Source organism: Talpa occidentalis, unplaced genomic scaffold, assembly GCF_014898055.3.
Source record: "Talpa occidentalis isolate TD23 unplaced genomic scaffold, MPIMG_talOcc4v2.1 talOcc4.10, whole genome shotgun sequence".
Lineage (NCBI taxonomy): Eukaryota > Metazoa > Chordata > Mammalia > Eulipotyphla > Talpidae > Talpa > Talpa occidentalis.
The window spans coordinates 92168505-92195228 of NW_023600993.1; the positions used below are offsets into that span (position 1 = coordinate 92168505).

General features: G+C 45.6%; 1 long non-coding RNA gene across 1 annotated transcript; it reads right to left on the bottom strand.

Moving 5' to 3' along the window:
- Positions 1-26724, bottom strand: LOC119254320 (uncharacterized). The gene is made up of 6 exons (XR_005127284.2): positions 26575-26724; positions 25051-25171; positions 7825-7983; positions 7642-7715; positions 2804-2888; positions 1-220 (listed from the first exon to the last, which is right to left on the bottom strand). It is a non-coding gene; the product is annotated as an uncharacterized LOC119254320 (long non-coding RNA).

Genomic DNA, 26724 nt, shown 5'->3' on the forward strand with positions numbered 1-26724 from the left:
GGGGAGAACACTTTGCAGGTAAAAAGTCTTTCTAGATAATTTATTTCACTCTCTGTAAAAATCCTATAGTAGAGTTCATCTCAATACCCCCATTTTACTGAAAGGAACTTTGCTCTTCAAAGAAGTGTAGTGGCTTTTCTAAGAATCTTGCCACTAAGTAGGCATTTTGTAAAAGTTGATTGAATCAGACGGGCAGTTCAATAGAGAGATGGATGAGTGCCTACAGGAGAAAAAATGCAAGAAAAGGAAGCAAAAGGTTTAATCACATCAAATTTCCTAATGTTTTTAGGGAAGTATGAATAAAACAGAGGAGCTAGAGGGATGATTATCAAGCGAGGTTCCTTAGAACACCTGTATTCTCAGTGATGGGAGTTGATGTTCAAGGCTAACCTCTGTCCCTCTGTTTCCAAAATCTATAAAATTGGAATAAAGCTTCAGGTAATAGAGGTGTGAAGACTAATGATGACATAATTAATGTGCTTATGACAATAAATGACATACAGAATAATAAGGAAAGTAATAGCAAATATATAGGGGTCATTATTTATTATGTTCTAGGCCTCATGTAAATGCCATGCACAGGTCATCTCAGTGTCCCCTGAAAGTCTGATGTTTTTGTTTATAGATGAAGAAACTGAGATTTAGGGAGGCAAGTTTCTTGCCAAAGGTTATTCAGCCTCCAAATGGCAAAGTGTCCATTGTTTCTACAGTCAACCAAAGTACTGCCTGTCTCCTGTCCAGAGAATGGTAGCCATTGTTCATTTTATTATTGTATCTTTTTAAGACTACAATTCTAGCTGTCTTTGCCAGTAGTTCTAATTTGAGTGAATCTCAACTTTTTTAGCTATGCAATTCTTCACAAAAATCACAATTAAGTCGTGTTTGAAAAGCCCAGTGTGTAAAACCACAGCAAAAGCAGAATTGCTCTGATTGAACCAGCTCCTCCCTTTCTGTGGTAACTGCACAAAACCATTTACCCTCCATTGAGCACATCTGGAAAAACATGGCCTAAAACACAGCGGAGTAGATTTGCTGCCTGGCACATCTAGTCTCCCTGTCTCCAGGGACCCCAGCCTCTTGCTTCCTTACAGAGTCCAATGCATGTTTAAGCTCAGAGGAAGAGACCAGGAGGGTCAAAGAGGCTAGGACAGGATGGAAGGGAGCACTCGCCTTCCTGAGTCTTCACGTATAAGTTTCAGGCTATATCCCAGGTTGCAGAGGGGCTCCCGAGGAGACTGTAAGAAAGATTTCCAAGAAAACTCATTCTCACAAAGCCAAACTTCTAAAGATAGTGCTGGCTCGATGGCAATGAGGGATGACCTCCTCTTCCCTCCTCCTCCTCCCCGACACCAATTAAGTCTTTTTCCTTCCTCTCCACCTGTACCTGGAGTTCTCTCCAGGTTGCAGGCAAATGTGTGCATTAATCACACATGGATCAGCCGGTGCACTGGGAGAGTGGGGAGCGGTTGATTTATGAACCAGCCAAAAGTGTGGGGAGGCTGGGAGTGGGCAAGGCAGATCCAGCTCCTGGAGCATATGGGGGCCCCTTCTTTAGGATCAGACCCATATGCTCTGCTGCAGGTCCATATGCTGTGTGGGCTGGTCCCCCCCTTTGCCAGTGTTGAGGCTGCCTGTCTGATGTCACAAGCAGGGAGCTGAGCCACCACACACCCTCCTGGTGTTTGAACACACTCTCCGCAACAGTGGAGACCTTTGGGGTGAGGTCTGGCCTGTCGCCTTCTAGACACGGACAGCGCTACATGTTCACCTTTGTAAATAGGAGTTATTGTCATTTGCTTATTGAGGGGCAGGTGACAGGAGACAAGTGAGACCAGAGGTTGCTTTTCTATGTACTGGAAAACAGAGATAGCACTGGAACCATCAACACTTCAATGGGGAGCGATAATAATGGCAGCGCCTACTGTGTGCCTGTCAGGGATCAGGATCTGTTCTGATAACCTGTGGCAGGTACGAGCAAAAGACACAGGTATATCGTGCTTGTGACATGTAACTCCGTGTCAACACTCGGTGACAGACTGAGTGTCAGAGTCATGTGCTGAATTCATGCCTGTGTTTGCGACTCCCTTTGAACTGTTGATTCACCATTCATTCACTCATTCATTTATTCTTTACTCCCTGGGTATTTACTGAACTCTTACCACGTGTTAGAACCTACAGGAGGTGCTTAGGATACAACTAAGAGCAACACTATCTCTCATAAGACATGATACCATCCCTTTTTTAGTGGGGAAGTCAGACAACAGCAAACTAAAAATAACTAAGAAAATGTACAGTTAAAAATTGTAGTAAATTAAATGAGGAAATTAAACAAGGTGTTGGGCAGGAGTAGCAGGGTCCCCAGGAAGGCTGAAACCTGTGGGATGAGAGGGAGTTAGGGGCTTCCCACTAAGAGAGCAGAGCATGCAAAGCCCTGAGGGGGCATGAGCATGGCTTGTGGTCCCACAGGTAGGTCTAGGAGGGTTGGGGCCACGAGGGGTGGCAGAGTAGAAGAAATCGGGATGGAGAGGGTTTTTTGGTGGATCATAATGGGCTTTCTGGTGCAAGCCGGGGTGTGCACTGGGAAGGTACTGCAGGGTCTTAGGCGGCTGAGTGACACTAATTGTTAACATCAGTGAGTAATAGCTTGGCCTGCCTGTTACCAGTTAGTATGTGGCGCTCACGCCTGGCACCCCTGAGCATCTGGTAGAACTTTCTCCATCTTCAGGTATTTCCCAGCAAGGGAAGCTTTCTTTCAGGAAGGAATCAGCTCCAGGAAGTTCACTGAACAGGGAAATGTGCTTACCTGGTCTTTGCTTCCCGAAGCAGGCACCCAGGGCCTCGCTTCATACCAGAACCGCGGAACAGCATTCCCCGGACTTGAGTACATCCTAAAATTTAAAGACCAGCACTGATCTCCTGATTGTTTAAGCCATGTTTGCTCTCCAGTAAGCTCTAAAATGTTATCTTACTCCACTCCATTAAGTTTTACTACACCATTTTAGCCTATTTTTCCCTTGCACATTTTTTTTCTTTGATGCCATCAATAACTTTGGAAAATTTTGTTACTGTCTTTTATCATTTTAGTCTTTATAAACATTTCATTCCAGCATGCCTGACCTCGGGGATGAGCTCTAGCAGCTTGCAACAATTGGATTTTGTTTAATCAACATTTATGTGGAGGTTTCTGTGCTCAGTCCAGACCTAAGTGCTTTATAGGAATTAACTCATTTAATCCTGTAACGAGCCTGTACACTGGGTCCTGTCATTATCATTCCCATTTTACAGATGAGGATATTGAAGCTCAGAGTGATGAAATGTCCAAGGTCATCCAATCAGTTAGTAACAAAGGTCTAGAAGCCTGTCCCCATTATATTCTCAAAGAACCATTTCATTCTGACGGAAATTTCCTTGCCTAGAGGCTAACCATAGGGCCTAAGGCTAGTCCCCTAATTCCCTGAAGAGCTTTCTGGCTTGTGCTGGGTTGTTTCCTATCTGTCATTTCCAGAGTCTCGGGTCAGACAGGGTAAAGTTTGAGGTTTACACCAAAGTCAGGAAGGAAAGGCAGAGAAAGGAAGAGCTGAGGAGTATTTTGTCAGGGACCAAGGTTGCCACTGTCGTGCAAGGAGGCTGAAGACAGGGAAGAATCAAAAGGAAATTTTAAGAAGCCTGGCCCTGTGGTTAGCCTCTAGGCAAGGAAATTGTGATGAGAAAAAAAGCCAGATAGACTCGCATAGTTTCCAGTTCTCTTTTGTTATTGTTCTGCCTCCTGGTATGATGATGGGTTTCTGGAACCCCAGTTAAAACTGTTCAACAGGAGGGTCATCAAACATTGTGCTCTCTCCCTTACTCTCCTTCTCTTCTTCTGCTCTGAAGTTTGCCCCTGCTGGTTCCCTCTGCCGTTTTTTTTTTTTTTAAGATTTATTTATTTATTTATACAAGTACTGGGGGGTACAGTCAGAAATGCCGGAGGGTGAGAGCCAGAGTGGGAAACAGAACAGGCAGACTGACAAAATACACTGCTGAGGGGAGCAGCGGGCACGGCAGGAGAGGTCTGTCACACCATGTGGGACCCTCGCCAGCAGCCGGGGATTGAACCAGCACTGCAGAGGCAGCGGGCAGCTTCACAGCCCAGTGCTCAACTGCTGCACCACTAGTGGAGGCCCTGCCATTTTTTTTTTTAAATTTATTTTTATTTATGCATACAAGAACTGGGGTGTGGGCCAGAGTTACGGGGAGTGAGAGGGTTCATGGCATTCTCTCCAGGGCGCCTTCCCTTCCCTCCTGCCAGCACCACAACTGTTTCTGCTGCCCGCACTGAGGTGAGTATGAAGACCTGTGAAATTTACTCCTGCCATCAATGGCTAAGGGGAGCTGGGGTATGAACGCTTCCTTGCCTGTGGTGAGGGTGACAACTGTGAGGGATAACTTATGCTTCGGGCCTCCCCTGTGGGATCAGGCCGCCAGATGTGGCCTGAAATTGCACCTTTGTCTTCCTTGCCCTTCTCTTCCCAGGCTCCCCCCAGTACTGCCCTCAGAAACTGCTGTACACACGTCCTCATGGCTGGCCTCTGGAGAAACAAGTCAAGACTTGTTCCCTAAAGAGATAGGTGAAGAATCCTGAGGAGAGCTTGAAGCCAGGCAGATGCCTGGACAACATAAAGGGAAAGAAAGGAGGCATGGGTGGGGGGAGAAGGAAAAAAAAATTCTTGATGTAGATTTGCAAGTCCCCTATAATCCCTCTCTGTGCAGTCAAGTGAATGACTTTGTAAAATCAGATAGGGTGGGTGAGGGGATGCCTTTCCCATGCCTGCAAAATTAATCTTACTTGGTTTCTTTCTGCCTGTCTTCTCCCTTCACCTAGGAACCAGAGGGACAGGGCAGGATGGAGCCAGAAGGAGACCTGGAGGAGGCGCATGGAGCCTAGAGACACGTGAAGAAACTACACTTGTCTTTTGGTCGTGGACTGGGTAACACAGATGTGGGTGAGACCAGTGGGGAGGTGACCATGGCGGTTTTTATCTTGATTTTGATTTTGCTCTTTTCCCTCCAGACAGCCCGCAGCTGTTCATCTGTCTAGTATCACGGACCAGTAGGGGCCACACTGTCCCCTCTGTCTTCTCATCCTCACTAAGAAACAGGTTGGTCGGTCATCAGACTCGGGAGAAGCAGGAGGGTGTTACACAGATTACTAAAGAGTGGGTTACTCCAGCAGAGCCACTCAAAGAATAAGTCCCCTTTACAATGCGGGAGAAATGTGAAGAAATATGCATTTTTATTTATAGTTTTAGTTTAGTTTAGTTTATTTATAGTTTTTAGTTTAGTTTTAGTAGTGAACATTGTATTTTATCATGAGAGAGCATGTTTTACCGGGTTAGTGATACTGTTACAGGGCAGGAACCCCAGACCCCACAAACCTGCCTGCTCTAAATAGGTTCTGCCATCTGCCACATCAACACAAAACATATGAGACGCTAATGGGAAGGAACTTTAATACAATTAGGAAACAATACAGGAAAGGCAAAGAATATAGTTTCTAAATCAAGCACCCAAAGTTACCCATCCTCTCGTGGGTAAAAGTCCATCCAGGGACCTCCCCGGTGGCGCAGCAGTTGAGCGCTGGGCTGTGAAGATGCCCGCAGCCTCTGCAGCGCCAGTTCGATCCCCGGCCGCCAGCAAGGGTCCCACATGGCGCAATAGACCTCTCCTGCCGCCTGCTGCTCCCCTCAGCAGTGTATTTCATCAGTCTGCCTGTTCTGTTCCCCACTCTGGCTCTGGTGAATTCTCTCGCCCTCCCATGCTTCTGACTGTACCCACTGCTTGTATAAATAAATAAATCAATCTAAAAAAAGAAAAAAAAGTCCATCCAAATGGGATTGGCCCAGAGCAAGGCCCCAAAACCTGCCACAGTCTAAAGCATCTTCCAGTGGGGACCCACAGAAAAGGGTCAGAAACAACCAGACAAGTCGGGAGGGAAAAAAGCAAAATCAAAAGCAAGACAAAGACCACCATTAGCACCTCCCCACGGGTCTCTCACCCACATCTGTGTCACCCAGTCCACGACCAAAAGGTAAGTGTAGTTTCTTCGCGTGTCTCTAGGCTCCATGCGCCTCCTCCAGGTCTCCTTCTGGCTCCATCCTGCTTCCTTCCTCAGTCTCTTCTCCAGCTTCTCCTCTTCCTGCTCAGCTCCACCCTCCTTTGGGGTGGGGCAGGAAACCTGGAACCTCCCCCTTTCCTGGGGACCACCCTGTTACAATACTGGTGTGTTAAAAAGGTTCTGTGGTGCCGACCTGGCTTATAGAATTTACGGAGAACTTCTGGAGCCACATCTGATAAGCCCTTCATCTCCTCAACAGTGTTCATCTAAAATGCCACCAAAAGGGCCTCCCTGGTGGCACAAGGGGTTAAGTCTCAGCATTATGAAGCTACCTGCAGCCACTGCAGCATGAGTTCGATCCCCAGCCAGGGAGCTGACCCACATGGCACAGCAGACCTCTTCTGCCTCGCCTGCTGCTCCCCTCAGCAGTGTATTTCAGTTGATCTGCCTGTTCTGCTCCTCACTCTCCCTGGTGAATCCTCTCATCCCCCACATCTCTGATCTATACTCCAGCTCTTATATGCATAAATAACTCTTAAAAATTAAAAAAAATAAAATGCCATCATCAAAGGGACAGCAGGCTTGGGCTGTGCTTGAGAGGGCCTCGGCTGGCCCACAAGAACCTAGAATGAATTTTTCAAGAATTGTGCAGTGTCACATTGGTGGCCTGAAAATGGCCAGATTGGCAATATTATGCCATGGAAATTGGCAAAAACTACACATGAGGGAATACTTCCCCACCCGTCCCCAAGAAAGCTGGCTATTAAACATCGACCAGCACACCCCAGGCAGTGCCAAGTCCTTCCTCTGCCCACCTGCCACCTGCTATACCTGGTGGGGTGCATGGGCTGACAACAGGTGTGTAGGTAAGCCCCTGAGCAGGGAGAGCCACAAGGGCGCCTGTGCATGCTCCATAGTGACCCGTACCACATCATGGAGGCTTTTCCTCCTGCCAGCAGGTCTGTTCTTGTATTAGTAAAGGATGTGTGTGGTCATCTTTCTGCATTTGGAAATACGCAGTTCATGAAATAAATGAAACAATATTTGCAGTTGGCATCTTTTCTCCTTCCAGAATATTGAAATATTGTAAAGCTGTGGTTTCACCATTTTGCTGAGGGGGAAAAGAGAGACTGAATTCCAGCTTAGAGGCTTATTGAGGAAGGCTGAGACTCAGGACAGGCTGCAGAGTGCCCACTGTGGGCCCCTCCCCTGGCGAAGATAGTAGAGGAGGTGGAGAATTAGGCCCCGGTGAGTGTGCCTGTGAGTATATGTAACACAGCTAAGAGCTTTCAAATGCACTCCTTCAGTGGGTACCAGGTGTGTAATGTGGGCTAACAGCCCAGTGGGGAGGGCTAACATATAAACAATTCATAACTACGAGATTGCCTGGAAAACCCTTTATGTGGTTATCATCTGACTGGAGCATGGGTTGGTGGAACGAAGTTGGGGTTTTAAGTGCTAAGATCGGGGTTTGAATCTCAGGCCTGCAGTCTGTTTAACTTAACTTCATTTTTGTCACCTGTAAGATGGGGGTTAGCATGACTCACCTGTCAGAGAAGAAATGGGAGCTTCATAGACAAAGACTTGGGCTCAAGTCACACAGGGAAGGGAGCAGCGTATTCTGCAAAGTCATGGAGAAGTAAAATGTGACCGACACGTTACAACTGGGCAGAAAGTTAAGGGATAGAATTTAATTTTTTTCTTTTAAGAAATAAGTGAATTTTCCTTACCCTCTGAATCTCGAAGCTCCATATTGAGAAGAGGCAGGTTCTGACTCCTCTGGCTGCAGAACCCTTGGACTTGATCTCATTCACTCAGATTTCTACCCTTTGTGGCCAGGAGCGGTGCCTCCACCATTTGCTCAGGTTCCACTTCTTCATGGTCCAGCTCTAGAACAAGGACCGGTCAGGGAACCCCAGGTCCTTCCTTCTCTTGGGCAAAGGGAACAAGACCTGGATTGTCCCTCCTGACCCTCCTTTTGCAGAGTAAATGCAATGATGGTTTGTGACACAGGTTTGTGACCCTCTGTGGGAGGCCAGGAGGAACCTGAATTATTTGGGGTGCTTTTCCCAAGTTCAGGATGGAGCTCCAGTGTCTGCAGTGACCAGAACGATGAGTTTCTGTGTTTATAAAAAAGGTCTTTGAGGGATTCAGACACATGTTACCTCTGCATGTCCACTGGTCTGCAGAGTCCTGCAGGGAAAGCTAGCATGGGGCTATTTGGAGATACTAACCTGAAGCAGCAACGCTTGAGTTTTGTTTTTTTTTTTTTCAGATATTTAGAGATACTCAAAATAAGTATCCCCCCACACACACCGAAAATGGCTCCATTTTTGGTGGAACGCTTTCATCTTTTAATTTGAAAGTTTTTTATTTACTGTGCAACAGCATTATAGCGACAATAACAAAAACCCCAAAGAAAGCTGTTTTCATTTTTCATGTTTACTCCAGACCCTGTCCACATGCAGACATCATTTTTATAGTTTTACTCATAGCGTACATGTAATTCTGTATTCTACTTTGTTCATTTAACATTATATCATAAACAAATGTTGAGTTTCTTTGTCATGTGGCTAATTAACATTTTATTGGGTGCATACTATCCTGTCAAGTTGATAGAATTTTGTTCACTTAACCATTTCTCTGTTGTCGAATATTTACGCTATTTATAATTGTTTTGAATAATACATATTAAGCAAACACAGAAATAAACATCTTCATCCAAGCACTCTAACCATTCTTGTTTTTTGTTTTTAAATGAGTCCCTTCTCTGAATAAAATTCTCAAACTTGGAAAATGATCTAAACATGTTTCTGTATAAGTTCAGCCGGCAATATTCACCAGCTTGATCAGATGTTCGTCCTACTTGGATGACTGTCCAGGCTAAGAGCTAGTGGCACTAGCTATGCTGAAGCTGGGGGAGGCTGAAAGGGGGTGGCCATGTGCTGGGCCAGACAGACAAGCATGCATGCCTGACCCTCGGGTGCAGACCAGAGGGGCGGTGTGCTCACATATTTCTGTTTCATAAGCAAGACTTGAGTTCAGCCAGGACGTGGGTATCCATGAAGCTCTCCAGAGCACCAGAAGCCTGACGTCACCATGCTGCCCGACCCTACGAGGCAGTGTTCACATCTGATGCAATACCAAGGAGATTTGGGGGTAATCACACTGGGTGCGTGTTGGGGGAGGGCACTCCAGTCTTGCAAAAGTGCTGGCAAGTCCATGAAGGCACTTGTGGCCTTGGGGCCAGGCAGGATCCCCAGCTGAGCTGGCTTCTCTGCTCCATTGTACTCCAGGGCTGAGCAGGGGGAAAAAAAAAAAAAAAAAGACTTCTTCCAAGCCTGGGAAGGTCAGGAAGCAGCTGCTCATTTTCGGCTGGCCTGTGACCTCAGTGATTCTGGTCCTGTGAGATTTAAAGCTGGGATTTGTTTATAATTGCAGCTCCTCTCAGGTGTGCCTCACCTTCATGGTGTCTCCTGGTCCTTGCGGCTTCCTCGTTGCTGATCTGCTTGTTCCCTTTGCCTAAAAGACTGAAAAAACCCATGATTCTTTCACTGTTTTCTTGACTTGGCTTGACTTTACTTTCTTGACTTTCTGGACTTGAATTTACTTTCTTGACTTTACTTCCTCCACATTTTTAAAAAGATTTATTTATTTATACAAGAGCTGGGGTACAGGCCAGAGGTGCGGGGGTGAGAGGATCCACCAGAGACAGAGTGGGGAACAGAACAGGCAGACTGACTGAAGTACACTGCTGAGGGGAGCAGCGGGTGAGCCAGGAGAGGTCTGCTGCGCCATGTGGATTGCTCTGCGGCCGACTGGGGATTGAACTCATGCAGCAGAGGCTGTGGATAGCTTCACAGTGGTGTGCTTAACCCCTTGAGCCACCAGGGAGGCCTTCTCTCCGCTTTTAAATTATTTTTTTCAGTTTACGTTCCATGAGCTACTATGCAGACACAAACAATTAAAATGCCATTTGATGGAAAGATGGCTAAGTAGGTAGTAGGCGAAGAGGGAAAATTCTGTTTCTTCCAGCAAAACTTTCAGACTATCTTTTCCTTCAATCTCTTTTCTCAAGTCATGGGTCTCCTGGGCTGCTTCCCTTCCCCCCTCTCTGATCTGATAGTGGCTTCCACCATGGGAGCGCCTTGTTAAATGGACCAGAGCAGACACTATTTACAGACTCCAGGCTGTGTCTCCGGCGATCCTCAAGCAGAATTTATATTTGTTCTCAAAATCTTTTGTGAATCAATAGGATGTATTTCCTTCTAATTTTGAAAATGGAGCAAATTTTCCTGAATGAAACTTTTAAAAATAGAGTGGTTTCTTCATGACTAGGCATAAAGAGAGTGACTTTTTAGAAAAGTTCTCTGATTGGATATTATCTCAAGTTTTGTCTCAAGATTTTATTTCATTTTTAAGAAGTTCTTGAAACAAGCTGCAAAAATAGTGCCGTCCCCATACATCCCTCACTATGCTTTTTGTGACATTAATATCTTTTATAAACATAGTATAATCATCAAACCAGAAACAATGCTGATACAGTGTTATTGTTTTGCAGGCAGGGAGAGGGACCCCCCAGACCCCCCAAACCTGCCTGCTCCAAATAGGTTCTGCCATCTGCCGCATCAACACAAAACTTATGAGACTTTATTTAGTGAAAACTAATTTTATTACACTTAGGAAACAATGCAGGGAAGGCAGAGAATCTAGTTTCTAAATCAAGCACACAAAGTGACCCATCCCCTCGTGGGTAAAAGTCCACCCAAGCAGGATGGGCCCAGAGCAAGGCCCCAAAGCCTGCCACAGTCTAAAGCATCCATTGGGGACCCACAGAAAAGCATCAGAAACGACCGGACAAGTCTGGGAGGAAAAGAGCAAAATCAAAATCAAGACAAAAACTGTCATTGTCACCTCCCCACAGGTCTCTAGTCCACGTCTGCGTCACCCAGTCCATGACCACAAGGCCAGCGCAGTTTCTTCACATGTCTCTCGGCTCCATGTGCCTCCTCCAGGTCTCCTTCTGGCTCCATCCTGCTTCCTTCCTTCCTCAGTCTCCTCTGCAGCTTCTTCAGCTCCACCCTCCCTTGGGTAAGGTAGGAAACCTGGAACCTCCCCCTTTCCTGGGGAACCCCCTGTTACATTAGTAGTTAAACCAGACTGTATTTGGAAGTTGAGAGCTTGTCCCAATGTCCTTTTTCTGTTCGCGCACTAATCCACAATCTGATTCTGTGTCTAGCTGTCATGCTTCCTCAGTGTCCGCGAAACTGTTGAAATTCCTCACTTGTCCTTATGACCTTGACCCTTTTGGTGTCCGTATTTTGTCCCTCCACTTGGATTTGCCTCATTTTTCTCCCTCACAATCAGGCGGTGTTTGGGGGTGGTGAGCATCACAGAAGAGACGTTATGTGCTTTTCAGTCTCAGGGTCCCCTGATGTTGCTGCGTCTTATCGCTGGTGATGGGACCTTGACGATGACTGCCCAGTTTCTTCCCCAGAAGTTACATTTCATTTTGGTTTCTACTAAGTAAGATCAAAATCTTTCCTTTTCCTCTTTTCCCGTGTTCTGAGTCGTGTCTACAGCCAGTGATGGATTGATAACCTAGGGTCAAATAGGCTATTCAGTTATTACCTGGAGAGTCTTGGTAACTCAGGATACAGGCCACAGGTGAGATGTGAAAACCTGGACCAGGATGTCTGAAGGTACACCTTTGGGGGACCCTGGAGGAAATCCAGAGAGGGGGAGGAAAGGTTTGGTTGCTCCAGCAGTCCTTCACTTACCTGAGCATCAGTGTCCTTGAGCATAAAGTCCATATTGTCATAAGAATTCTGGGAAGTTCACATCACACACTGCCTATAGCACAGGGCCTGGCACTGAGTTGGTTTCACCACATAGCATGTCTCCACAGGAAGTTCTGTGCTCAGATTTTAGGCCCCTCTCCCACTTCTGCTGCGTGGGGTGCGGCTTTGCCTCCACCGGCCCCTGGCCGTGTTCAGAGGGGAAATTGTCCCCTGTCTGCTGCAACACGCAGCTGATTCAGACCTGTTTTAAATTCACAGTGGTGAAAAATGGGCTTGCATCCTACTGTGAATTTAAATACTTACAACCCAGGAATAAACGGATCGTATGGCTCATTTATCTCACAGTCATTAATTAATGGTGGTTAATTGTAGTTATGAGCTGTTGAATTCCAGGCTCTTGCACCCATACATTTTCTTGAATGTATGCAGGAAATTGTGGAGGCAGTGGGCTAGGAACAGAAAGAAAGACTGCCCCCAGGTGGGGGTGGGGGGCAGAGGCTCACCCCTTCCCACCCCTCCCCTTGTCTTTTCAGAGACTGACCCCTGGGCTGGGGCTGGGGTCTCACCCAGCTGCAGCATCCTGGACCACACTGCTAAATGTTTATGTTAATCCTCTGCTGCTCTCCTGGGAGGTACCAACCTAGCAGAACTCTCTTTGCATCTCCTACAAAAGAGAAGTATGTGAGTTTGTAGCAAAGAGCAAAGAACTTGAAATAACAGTCTGGCAATTTGAAAAAGAGATTGTGGTGCTAAATAGACTCAGGTCTGAGTGGAGAATAAAAATTATGCTTCAGAATATTTCTATTGCGCTGTCTTGTGTGGAAGCGGCTGAGGGTGTGGGGAGGAGCCTGGAACAGATGAAATTGGACTTTTTCTGAGATGTCCTTATGACCAACTCTCAGCCTTTTTCAGGAGAAACTTGTGGAGATATTTCTGACCTTGAAGTGCAACAGCTATCGCTGGGTTTAGGAATGTGATGGGCAGAATTCTAAAATGGCTGCCAAGATTCCCTCCCTGGTGTATAGACCCTGCAATACCATGAGTGCTGTGGGCCTGACCTAATCAAGTGAGTTTTTCTTTTTTTTTGAAGGTACTAGAGCCAGAAAGAAAGGGTCTAGGGCCCAAAGCCAAAGGGATGTGAAGCTGCAGCAAATGCTGCCCTTGCTGACTTGGACGGAGTGAACAACCAACTTAAGGAGGGCTCATGTGACAAGGACCTACGAGAAGGCATTAGGAGCTGAAGTGACAAGAAGACATAGGCCTCAGTCCTACAGTCCTCAGGGAGACTGGCATTGACTCTCTCCCCCCCCCCCCCCAGGAAGACACAGCTGTCTGGGACTCTTTCAGCCTGGAGCCCCTCTGTGTGGGCACCTCAGCTACACTGCCACACTCCTGACCCACAGAGACTATGAGATGATACATTTGTGTTTTCTAAGCCACTGTTTGTAATTTGTTCTATAATCAAAGATAATGAATTCATGGCGTTTATCTCCATTATTATCACAGTCTTCATTTTTTCCATCCATAGTCTTTGCTTCTCCACAGAACTGATGGCCTCATCTCAAAAATCTTGAATTATGTCATCCTATGTGCTAAAATGGACACTGGCTTTGCAATGTCTAAAGCGTGGAGTATCTTTGTTCACGTGATATCATGTCCACTGGTCCAGCCTAAAGGAATTGCTCATTGCCCCTTCCCACAATTTCTGCCCACACTGTGCCTTTGCCTAGACTGTTTTCTCTGCTGAACACATTGATTCCCAGGGTCATGTACTCACAGTCTCAGTCTTCAAGCCCCAGCTCCCCCTGGGCTACCCTCAACATCTTTCGTCCTTTGAGATGCCCAGCACCACATGCCTCAAGGACTTCGCAGCTTTGATTCTCTCTGCATGGAATGCTCTTGTCTTTAATTCTCACATGACAAGTACCTTGTATTTAGAGATCAGCCTAAATGTTATTCCTCTAGGAAGCCTTTTCTGGGTCTTCTATCTAAAGCAGCTTCTCTTTCTCTCCATTTGTTCTGTGCAATTGGCCTGTTTTATTAGCTGCAAAGCTTACTCGTTATCTGAAATTATCTTACTTACTGATATGTGGCTTGTTCATTTCCTGCCTCCTCTTGAAGGTCAGGAACCTCTTAGTCTTGCTCACGGTTTTATTTACAGTATCTAGCATGTTATAAACTCTCATCCAACAATTTTGAGTGAATGAATCCCGAAACATGTTATGTAGCAAACATTCTTGGGATCCTTTTTTGAATTTATCAAGTTTTCCACCATCCTTTTCTGCCTGAACTCAGTTTGTAATTCTTCATCCCTGATCCATAATAGTCGTTTACCAGACCCCAAAGACACACTTTTGATTTAACAGTATTTAAGATTTCATAATGTAATTCTTGTTTTTACATCCATACAAAGTATAGTACATACTGTCATATGCTACCTAGAGCACCTCTTCACAAATGATGCACTCATACACAAATGATGAAGATTAGTGTGGCTTATAGCTTAGTCCTCCTTAAGAATGTCATTTGACCAAAGATGAGGCGCCTTGCCCTAGGTTATGCTCCTCCATAGGGAGGCATCTTAAATTGAATGACTGGCTAATGAGGGTTTACAAAGACCTTGCTTGAATAGGATGGGCTCTGAAGGGTCATCCCAGCTCCAGAGTTCCTTGTTGAGATTAACTGAAGGCTCTGTTGTGACTGCATCATGGTCCACCTTCTCCTTCTGTTCCCTACATCCTCTTATAGATGTTGTTCCTAAAAGCATTCTAAATAGGAATGTTCCACTTTTGGATAGTGGGAGACCTGTATTTGGATACAGTGTGTGACCACAGACTAAAAGCATTATTCTGCCCGCCTGCCTGTCAGCAGTAGGGTGTGTAGGACCCAGGTATCAAGTAGAGTCCTGGCCCAAGTTCAGTTCACAGTGCAGCCATAGAGACCATGTACCTACCCAGGGCTCGTTCTGGAGATCCCTGGATGCAACTGGGATTCACATACTTGGAAGCTAGCAGAACCCCGTGTTGCTTTCTTGGCTTCTAGTGAGACGTAAGTGGAAGTCTCTTAAACTTTCCTACTCCTCCCCCACCCACTGGCCAAAATAGTAAATTACAGGGACACACTTCTGTTGACTGGAGTAGCTGACATCAGTGCCACCCTTTTCTTGGTGTCCCTTGGACTCAGAACTAACCAAAAACTTTTGTCAGCTGTACCAGGCCAAGGGGGTGAGTCCTCCAGACCACAGACTATGGTTCTGTAGAGTTCCCCAGAGCAATAGCTTTCTACATTTTCTGTGTGTGAAAGGCACTTTCCAGTCTTTCAAGGAACAGTGACATGCAGTGGAGCTGAGACTTCCCCTGGAACAACACTCTGCCCTGCCTTAGGTGTGTCTTATGTGGAATGTGAGAACTGAGCTGGTCTGCTGGACTCCCTCTTTTCCATGTGAAAAGCTGCTTCAGGAACAGAGAATGCCTTTGCTGGGCCCCACCTACTGGGCCTTGCAGATGGGCAGGCAGGAAACGCTGCCTCTACTGTCTCACTCTTTCCCTGGATTGGCACTTTTTTTCTCTTTTCACACATTTTTACACAAAGTCACATATGCACAATGACCTCGCTTTGAACAAATAATTAACTCAGTATTGAAATTTTTTTTTCTGTTTTAATTGTTGGTCTTGATGTTTGGTTTGACTCCTATAGAAACAAAAATTCATTTCTGTGATCTCAGATCCTTTCCCTGGCCAATCCTCTATGGCCCTCATTATTACTTATATATGTTTTATAATGTGGGGCCAATTGAGGATCTTTAATTTGGAGCTTAATATGTTCTTAACTCTGTAGAAGGTGTTTTACAGGTTTGTTTTCATTTATTTGTGAGTCAGGAATTACAGCTATTTCACAGGTAAAGAAAGCCCACAGGCAAAGCTCAGAGGATTGGGTTCGCATGGGGTCACGCAGATCTACATGCCCCATATCTATATGGCTTAAGTTAATTTGGAATTGTCTCATTCCCATTGCTCTCAGGAGCTCCAGTGCCATAAAAACTTCTTCCAGAACCCAAACCCACTCACTGTCCCTCATTCTTCCTTATTAATAAGAAAAGAGTAGATCTTAAAATTTCTTATCAAGAAAAAACAATAACCATGCCTGATGATGGACATTCACTAGACTTATTTGGCGATCATTTCACAACATATACATACATGAAACTTAGGCTGTACACCTGAGACTAATAGAATGTTCCATGGCAATTGTATCTTAAAAATTCTTTTCTGAAAACTTCTCTAGATGGGAGCTTCCAAGGACAGAGATAACACAGCTCAGTGCTCCCACACCCTCCACCCCTATTTCACTAACAAAGATTCTTACATATTCAATAAAGGTTTGTTGAATGAGTGCCTGCAGGTGAATATGCTCTAACCACACAAGTGAAGGGACAATGGGCTTTAACGGAGCTTCATAAATAAAATGAGATATAGGCAAAGAAACCAAAACAGAATGAAACAAAGCATATCTGAACAGACCAGGACACAAGGTACAGGAGGCATCAAAACAAAGATACGGAGCAGAGACAGAATGGAGGAAAAAGGCTCCTGGAAAATAAACAAGCTGACAAGAAGTGGAGGGGAGGTGTTGGGGGTGATAACTATGCTCAGTTCTCGTGGGGTGCAAGATAGCCAGAGTGAAGCAAGCACAGGTCTAGTTTAATGAACCCACAGAGGCAAAGGCTAGGAGGGGAGGCAGGACTAAAGACAAGAGGAAACTTGAGGAATGTCACTTGAGGATTCAGCGTTTCTAGTGTAGCACAAGCTCAAAGGAGAAGGGATGGATGGGCTCCAGGGCATGGAGGGGGATTCCCCACAAGGGTAATGAGGCATTATGAAGGATTTTAGATACAGAAAGGACCAGTGACAATACATATTTTAGCCATAAATAGCTAAATCACTGGCCTTGCAGGTGAGAAGAGATTAAACTGGGGAAAGACTGGAGCCTATGATTTTGGCCTATTCCTCCTCTGGGTAGACATCAAACAAAGGGTCAAAGACAAAACATAAAACCAACCATTGAATACTGATCTACTAAGGCATGGGGGTGGGGAGCACAGGAGAAGGGTGATAAAGGGGGGCTGAGGGCAGGGGAGGAGATCACAGTGGACAATGATGGAGGACTGTGGGTGTTTTGGTAGTGGGAGAGCTACAAAGACCACACCTATATTGTCACAATACTAACTAGGATGTGAAACAAAGGTACTTCATTAAAATTTAATAATAAAAATTTTAAAATGAAAGAAACTGCCCTAAGAAGGGGCCATAAAATGTCAGCCTGCTTTAGTTGATTGCAGTTGAGGACAGAAGAGAGAAGCGTTATTGAAAGCAAGGAAACAAAAATTATGTTAGGGAAAATAAGTTTATTTAATGGGATCCATGGGTTCCTCAGCTTGTCCCCAACTAACTGTGCAAATTATAATGGATTATTTGATCAAATGAAGAAAACAGGCAGTAAGAATGCTCAAACACAGGGAGTCAGCTATGGTTATTGTCACAACTTCAAATTCCTATTCAATGCTGCACACTCTTAGGTTCATTTCATATGATTATTTATTGGTACTTTATAAATTGTCACTTTGAAAGCAATCTCACTGAAAACTATTAAGTGCTGTTATAGTTAAAATATTTTCTTAGCTATTAAATTATATTTTGAAAATATTTTTCTTGACAAATTTTATCTCAACATGTTTGTTTCATCTAAGCCAAATTATCTCAGAATAACCATTTGGCGTCTGTTATTTTACCCTACAAGGCTAAGAAAGAGACTATTCTATACTGGTTTTCCCTGTTATCCAAAATAATAGGTAGGTTATTTTTGGAGTCTGGGAACACTATTACCATTCATATATGTGGAAAATTTCTCCATTCCAAGAACCTCCAAAATAACCTACCAAATCATACCATACAGGAATATTCTACTTTTTTTTTTTTTTTAAAGATTTATTTTTATTTATTTATTTATACAAGCACTGGGTACAGTCAGAAGCGCGGGAGGGTGAGAGAATTCACCAGAGCCAGAGCGGGGAGCAGAGCAGGCAGAAGGACCGAAGTACACTGCTGAGGGGAGCAGCGGGCGGCAGGAGAGGTCTGCGCGCCATGTGGGACCCTCCTCCGATGGCCGGGGAGCAGCCGGGGATCGAACTGGCACTGCAGAGGCTGCAGGAAGCTTCGCAACCCAGCGCTCAACCGCTGCGCCACCGGGGAGGCCCAGGAATATTCTACTTTTGCATAGCAGGGGAAACCTATATTCCCCCACCCCTAAATTCTCTTCGTCTATTTCCATTTGATAAGGAAAATCAAGAGGTGGGATTCACTAGGATACTCTAGTCCAAATTCTTTTTATTGTTTGGAAGTCCTAACACTCATCACAGTCAAATAATTTTTTTCCTCTTTGGAGGAAAAAAAAGGAAATATGATCCAGCAATTCCACTCCTAGGTATTTACCCAAAGGACACAGAAACATCAATTCCAAAGAGCACCTGCACCCCTATGTTTATAGCAGCACAATTTACAATAGCTAAGCTTTGGAAATAATCCAAATGCCCAAAAATAGATGACTGGATCAAGAAGATGTGGTGCATATACACCATGGAATATTACTCAGCATTCAAAAAAGATAAACACATGCAATTTGCAGCAACATGGATGGAGCTGGAAGGGATCATGCTCAGCGAAATAAGCCAAAAAGAAAAAGAAAAATACCGGATGGTCTCACTCATAACAGGAATCTAGAAAACCTAAATAAGGGACCAGGAAAATGAATAACTATAAGAAAGAAAAAAAATCAAAATCAACAAACAACTATGAACCAGAGACACACTTTGGGGGGGGGGCGGGGAAAGGAGGGATGAGGTCAAAAAATCAGGGGGTTGCAATTGTATGGGGAATATAATAATAAAAAAATTCAAAAAAACAACAAAAAAAGGGAAGTAACATGACTATAATTTAATGTTTTCAAATAAGTTCAAGATGTGACTATCTTTTTCAGAATTCCTGAGGAATTCTTTGGCCAAAACATGTACTAACTGGCTATTTTTGTTCAAACAAACAGGAGCATCGATTGTGCCTTGTTGAATTCCCCTCAAATGATAGCAAGAAATGATGGTTAAATTCTATAAATGGAAATCATTTCTGCTTCTGGAGAGGTTGAAAAAGGCTTATATTTCTCATTTTTCCAAACAGTTTGGATGTGAACAAAACCTCTTTTTTTTTTTTTTTTTTTTGTGGGACTCTCCCCCGGGGCCGGGGAATGAACTGGCGCTGCAGAGGCTGCGCTGCGCTCAACCGCTGTGCCACCAGGGGAGGCCATGAACAAAACCTTTTGTTTCTTAACCAATCTCAAAGTTTGTTGGGTGATGGAAGCCCACATTTGCTCTCATATACTATCAAAAATACTCTTATGAGAAAAGAATAAAACTAATTTTGTAATATATTAATTATGTCCAACATTACTTTAAATAAAAATTTTAACTGAAAATACATATAAATATTTTTATTGATTAGTGTGGCACTTGGTTCTAAAGTTTCTGCAAGTCATATAGCTAATACACAACAGTCTTGAGAGAGAAAAACACTGGAAATAACCTGAAGAAAGATAGGTAGGTTATAGAAATCCTGGCCTACACATAGCTTTTCTTTCTTTCCTGGCCTACACATAGCTTTTCTTTCTTGCTTGCTTTTCTGTGGCCTGAATATGTCTCCTCTCTTGGGTATAAGGTTCTCTAGGGTCACATTTAGGTTCCAAAAACATGCAGTGCATACCATCTTGTCTGCTTATAGCGACTAAACTGTGTTAGATTATTTTAATCCAATATTTTGCTCCATTTTCTATTTATAGTAAATTGAGTAAATTTATAGTAAATTCTAGGTGTGAATACCTAGAAATACATGGAAAACCAGAGAAACTGGCTTCTAATCCACATGCTATAATCCATTTGGTGAATTGTTTTATGATAGGCCACCATTTATCTAGAATATAATCTTCACATATTTAAGCTTTTCAAACTGGACCAGAATCAGCCTGCTAGGCTCAATTAGAGAAATGTGGAATGGTGTTACATTGACAATTATGACCCCTGACCTGTGCCTGCTGAAACTAGAGAATGGTGTGGACTGTGGTCGCTGTGGGAGTTGGGGAGTACATGTGCTCTTTTTATTGCAGGTATAAATACCCCAAAAACTACTGCAAAAAATAATAGGTAACTCATGATGCCATAAAGAGGGACCACCATCCAGAGCAGGACTCTGGAATCCCACAGGCTAGGTTCAAATCTTGGTTGAGCCACTACTACCTGTGTGACCTAAGGAAGGTCAAAATTTAAATGTTGTTTTATCAAATTTATGTAAAGAAGGCAAGAGAACACACCTATGGGGAAGAGAGATGGGTGCAGGGTCCAGTCCTGGGGTACCACAGGCCATCAGGTTATAGCACTGCCACAGCCCACCCTGGGAAACCTGGTGATGAGGGTCACCTGAGTGGCCATGGAGAAGGTGGTGGTGCAGAGATACTGGGCAGAATGGTGGTGGGAGGGGTATGGGGTTGCTGAAAAGAATGGGGGGAGTGCCTGAGGGGAATGCAGGCTTTGTCCTTAGGGACCATTGAGGGAGGAGAGGAAGGGCCTGCAGCTGCCTAAGCAACCGAGACACCGAATGCTAAAACCCTGTCCAGGAGGGGAGAACTCTGGCAGATGGGATCTCTGGGGTCCCCAACAGTTCCCACAGAGTGACCCATCTGATGCCAAACCCCTGAATCTGCTGGGAAAGTCCAAGATGAGACAGGGCATTGGGGTATTGCTCTTTGCTCTATGACATGGCCCCCTGGCTCACGTCAGCCCCTGCTGCACTTTCTCTGCAACTTCCAAGGAGTGTGGCCAGTGCGTGCTTGATCTCCAGGGTAATCGGAAGCTTAGGGAAAGCTCTCCTAGTTTCTTACTTAATACTCAGATCATTTGGCGCACTAATAGCTCTCAATGGGCAATTTAGTTTGTAAATTTCGTTCTCTGCCTCGCTCACTGTACCACCACAGGCCTTTGCTTGGCAGCCGCCCACCTATACAGCCCAATTTCCATTCTGCTCCGCTGGGTCAGGACCACCCAGTGGCTCTGGCACCTGCCAGCCCGCTGGCTCCCAGGCACTTCAACCGGCAGCATTTGCCTTTATCAACTGGCTTCCATATAGCACCCCGAAGGCAATATCCCATCCCACCAGCTTTGTGCTCCACTTTGGGGAGTCTCCCACTGGCATCACTTGGGAACCCTCCAAAGAAGCCTGTCCTGTCTGCTCGTAATTCTATGATGTTTGGACACTGCAGAGCCAGAAGTATACCACCAATACGAGGTAAACTTACTCTCTTTTCTTTACCACTTAAGCAAAAACCCAAGACTAAAAAACCAGAATCCTCCAGGCACCTCTCCCCAAGTCCTTCCCCAGAGGATATTGAGGTGAAGGTCCAAGAAAAACCTAAGATGACAAAGGAGGAAGAGGAATCCAGAGAAACCATGGAGGAGGATGATCACATTGGGGCTATGCCTTTGGCATCTTCATCCATCACCAATGGAGTCCTCACTTCTGGAAGATGTAACCCTGGATCTCTGGATCTCCTTCCCACACCCCCAGAAGAAAGCTCGACTGAGAACTCCCAGATGCCTTCCATGAGCTCCCCCAAAGACCTTGTTAGGGATGATCTGCCTCCCAAGAAGGCTGAAGAGGATGCCACTGTGTTCTCTAACCCAACCCTAGGTGGCTTCCTGTCACCACAGATGTCAACAAAGGAAGAGTTGGCTGAAGACCACCTGCCTAGCTCTCCAATTACATCGATATCCCAGAAGGAGATACAGGGCAAAAAGTCTTCAGATAGCCAATCAACGAGATCCAATCAACATAACCAGAATCTGCCAGCAGTAGGGCCTGCAAATGGAAAAGGCCCATGCCACTTCTACTTTCACTGCCCATGCCACTGCAGCTTCTATGGGACAGAGGTGAGATGCCCTCACTGTCTAAGCTCCCCTGTCTAGCTGTGGCCAATAACTTGGACACACAGGAGAATATTGAGGGTCAATTGATCCAAATCTCAGAGGGTGAAACAGAGGTCACTTTAGGCCGTAGTGCTACTCAACTTACCTCTTCTTTCTTCTGCCCAAATGTCTCCTTATTACCCACTATGCATGTCCCCAATACTACTTCTGTCCTGGCTGACATAATCTGTCAGGCTGCAGATTGTGTCTTTTCTTCCACCTCAGATAGCAAATATTGATAAGAGGAGCCACAGTCTTTAATTCACCTCCTGTTGCTGTTGATAATTTTATTCCAAATAGTTGTAATCCTGTTTGGAAGATCCTGTTGATTAATACTGGAGGCACTTCAAATTCAATCATAGTTACAACATCTCGTATTTCAGACATCCCCGTACCTCAGAGCCCCTCAACTTCTCTCCAGCCACGTGCCTGCAAAAATGAATCCCTAACACCTATGTCTATAGATTCTCCCCTTTCCATTGTCCTACGTTCCACTTCCCCAGACCCTTCTACCTAGACCCTTATTTCTGCTGTCCAGCCCACCACTCCTATGGCTGCCCCTCCCACCATGACAGCAAGGAATCTGCCGTTCTATCTGCGCAACCTATTTTAGATGCAGATGATGTCACAGACACGGATACTGCTTCCCCTTCACTGGCTGTTATTTTCAGATCTGACCCACGATCCAGTGAGGGATCTCCCTCATTTCCCAAGTTCATTGTGCATTAGCAGCATGCTGCCAAAATGCCAGTTCCCAAAAGCCTACCCAAGCTGGTGGCCCCCAATATGGCCCCCATATATTTGAAATGTCCCATTAGCCCCCATACCTCCCTTCCCAAATCTGGGACAACTCATGACAAACAGCAGAAAGCCTCTCTCCCCAAGGCTCCTGTTTACTTCAGCCCATCCCCCATGGGGTCTACAGCTGCTCACAGTTTAGCAGGTGGCACCTCAGCACCTGCCACTGATACCAATACTGAAGATCTGGACACCACTCCTCCAAACAAAGCAGTCAGCTTTTCACCTCCCCCTGCCTCTGAGAGCCATATCCCACATTGTACAGTGCCTCCACCTGGTGACAGCATTGCCTCTAGCCACATCTCGACCAGTTTACCTACAAAATCAGACAGAAAACTGACTGTGACTTCCAACCTCTCAGGCCCAGTAGCTCGCACTCTGCCTAAGTTGGGGACCAAAGATATGAATGGGTATGACAGCTCTTCTCAACCGGGAAAGCTAGTAGTAGCCCCAGCAAATGTCATGGACCTAGGCTCTCCTGCAGTAGCCCAGCCATCTGCTGGCAACACAATGAAACAGGACTCTATGGGTTTGACATTGTCAGATTCCACAGCTGGTTCCACTGTAAGTGCCAAGCAGCCTTTGATTGCCAACCCAAGTGTCTCCATTGGCACAGCCACTATCACTAATTCTGGAATTGCTACCAGTATTTCTAAAACCGGAGACAACAGCTTATACTATGCCACCATGAGCCCAGACCCACTTGGGTTGATGGGACATGTGGCCCCTATGCATGGTGGGAGCTCTGGGGATAGTATATCCAACACATGCCCAACTCCTTTTCCAACATCGAAAATGCTCAACTGTAGAGTAGGAAAAAGAAGGGCATCCAGCCTGCCTTTGTTCCTTCTCTTATCACTCAGGATCCATCTAACTTTAGTACAACTATGGTAGGACAATACAGAGATATGTCTGCATTTGCACACACTTATGGATCCACTGTAAATCCAAGCACCTGGAACCAACCTATGATGCAAAACACACATAACAAGACAGGAAATGACAACCCCATTCCTATAGCTGGAAAAAACATTACCACAGACAAAACATATATGACAAGAGACATGTCTGCTTCTACTTATGATTGGTACATGTGGAATTCAATTTTCCAAAATATGAGTGGCAAGACAGGGAATGACAGCACCATTCCCATGGTTGGAGACCCCAGTGATCCCAATTTCCATCAGAACATCTTGGGCCCTGCTGGAGAAAGAATATATCCTACACCTGGAGCAACTCCCACCACAAACAAAACATATGGGACAAGAGGCAAGTCTGCTTCCAACTCTGATTATTACAACTGGGGCTCACCTAGCCATACTGCACCCACTGTGGTCTCAAATGCCAGCCCCACTCCAAAGCGTAAACACGCTGCTACTTGCACATATGTCCCCCACACATGGAACCCATCTTTCCAATACTCTGTTGGGGACAACAGTAGTCCGACAATTGCAGGACCTGGTGTTCCTAATTTCCATTAGTGGGGCCTACCTGGACCAAACACAGATAGTACAACTGGAGGAAATAGCATCTCAGCTGTCGTGAGTGGCCCCTATGTCACTGCCTATCATCAGAATACTGGGTACCCACCTGCCCAAGCCACAGGTAACACTGTGGGGGATAGCTCCACATCTCCTGCGACTGGATATGCTTATGGTTCACCATTCATGCAAAGCACCTGGGGCCCTGCAGGTCAAGGGACAAGGGGTGATATGGGGTGGAGTGGCAGGGGATTTTAGGAAAAAAACCTCTCAAAATACTTGGACCACTTGTAACTATGGAGAGGCCACCAGTGTTTGGAGGTACCTGCTCAGAGCAACTCTGCCTGTTTTCTGAATGTAACAAATGGCATCCTTGCCTGCGAATCACTCCCTTAACCTTCCTATAACTACCAAACAATGGATCTCAGCAAGTAAGGAGTAAAAACATCCTCTGAAAACTGTTGAAATATGGGGTCTATGCCCACAGGAAATGAATGCACATGTGAAAAACTTACCTAGCAACAGCTTTGATCAGAATCATCCCAACACCCACCCTTAGTAGAATGCAGTGTGGTGTTTTCAAATGAGATGTACGCAGCTAGTGAGAGAGAACTATGGCTTCACACAGCAAATGGCAGAAGCACCTGCCAAGGACTCTGTGATGATTCCATCTACAGGTAAACCAGAAAGGGGCAAAACCCACCCAAGAAGAGTAGTCAGACCACTTGTTCCCTTTGGGGTGAATGTTGACTGGAAAAGGGTGGGAGAAAAGCCTTAGGGTGCCGGCTGTGCTCATACCCTGATCTGAGAGGGTCATACCTGGGACCAGACACTTTAGCACCTCATCAGATGTTCTCTGAAGATGCGCGTGCTCCATTACGGCATGTGATACACTTGGAAAACATCAGTCTCTGGATATTTACTCCTTGGCACTACAGCACTGTAGAAAACAGAGAACCATACTGGTAACCAGAAACCATATACAACTTTTCTGAGTTCATCCTCCTTAATCTCTGCATGGCGATGCCCGGATGTAAAGCAAATTTAGCATTTGGTGAAAGTGAGTCAGATGCTAAATACGTCTGTCAGCTTTTGCTACTTCCTCAGTAAAACTCACTGTAAATTGTGCGTGAGTGTGAGTGAGTGAGTGAGTGAGCGTGTGTGTGTGTGTGTGTGTGTGATGTCTCCTTAGAGTCCTTCCCAAAGTCCTAGGGGACAGGGTATTTCTGCCACGGGCATACCATAAATCTGGCCTAATGCATGAGTTTCTCGGTGTTGCTGGTGCTGCCCAAGTCCCAGCAGAAAACTCTCGAGCTGTGTCCTGACCCTGTGCTGCGTGCTCCTCTGGCTCCATACTGGGTGGGCTTGCCCTGCTCAGGCGGAGTGAGCACCCAGCTCCCCAGAGGAGGGGGCTGCATCTCGCTGCCACATGAGCCTAATTGTTTCTAGATTGAGTATTTCCCTGGGACAGCAGCCCAGCCGGTGTTCCCTGAATTAACATGCTCACTGAAGGGTTGAAGATGGTGATTAGGCCCGACAGCATCAGTTTCGGTGGGACAGTCGCGATGCCACAGAGCTGCGCGGGACGCCGAGGAGATTTATTTGTGTGGAATGGAGACATATGGCCAGAATCATCCGCTCCCTTTCCTCTGTAATTAAAACATCTGGGAGCACCAAAGGGCTGGGAAATGAGGAGAAGCAGCAAGCATCTCTTCCTGCCCAGCTCTGAGTGCCCCAGCTGTGATGTCAGCGGGGAGGGAGCACCTGGAGGGGCCGCCCAAGGGTACCACCAGCCCAAAGGTCAGTTTGCTTCTAAGTGTGTGTTCAGGCATCTTGTCTTCAGGGCTTTGTTTTATTTTCTTTTTATCTGAAAGTGCACATGATGTGCCTTCTGAAAATGCTTTTTTAAAGTCTCACCCCCAAAATGGCTAAATGATGGGAAAAGTACCGGTGTCCTTTGGGGTCTGATATGGGTTATGGCATATTTTTGTCATGCGATGAGTCTTATCTGGGGTATCTGGGGTGTTGGAAATTCTTTTCTCCTGATAGGGAGAGGCCTTGACTTTCTTGGTTCTTAACCTTCATGAAATAGCTTCACCTCAAGTGGACCAAGCCAACCAGCTTAGTTTCAGGCCCCTTCGGCGGATGGACTGGCATTTAGGGATGTCCTCTGCTTTATTTGGATGTCCTCCTCAAGGCCATTTAGGGAGACTAGCTTTCTTAGGAGGCTGAACTCACCAGATCTAAAGGCCAATTTCCTCTCTGGGGATCTCTTACTTTATCACCTACCTCCTGGCTGTCAGCCCAGTTGCTCCCCATCCACCCCTGCATTCAGCAACAAACCTTAATTGGGCACCATTGAGGCACCAGGTTCTGCAGCTGGCACTGAAGAAATTGGAGAAAGAGACTTCAAATAGTTCACCTGGTCTCCAACCGGACTGCTGGAGACCGATGACAATTCAGCACAACTTGATAAACACGAGGTAGTCCAGG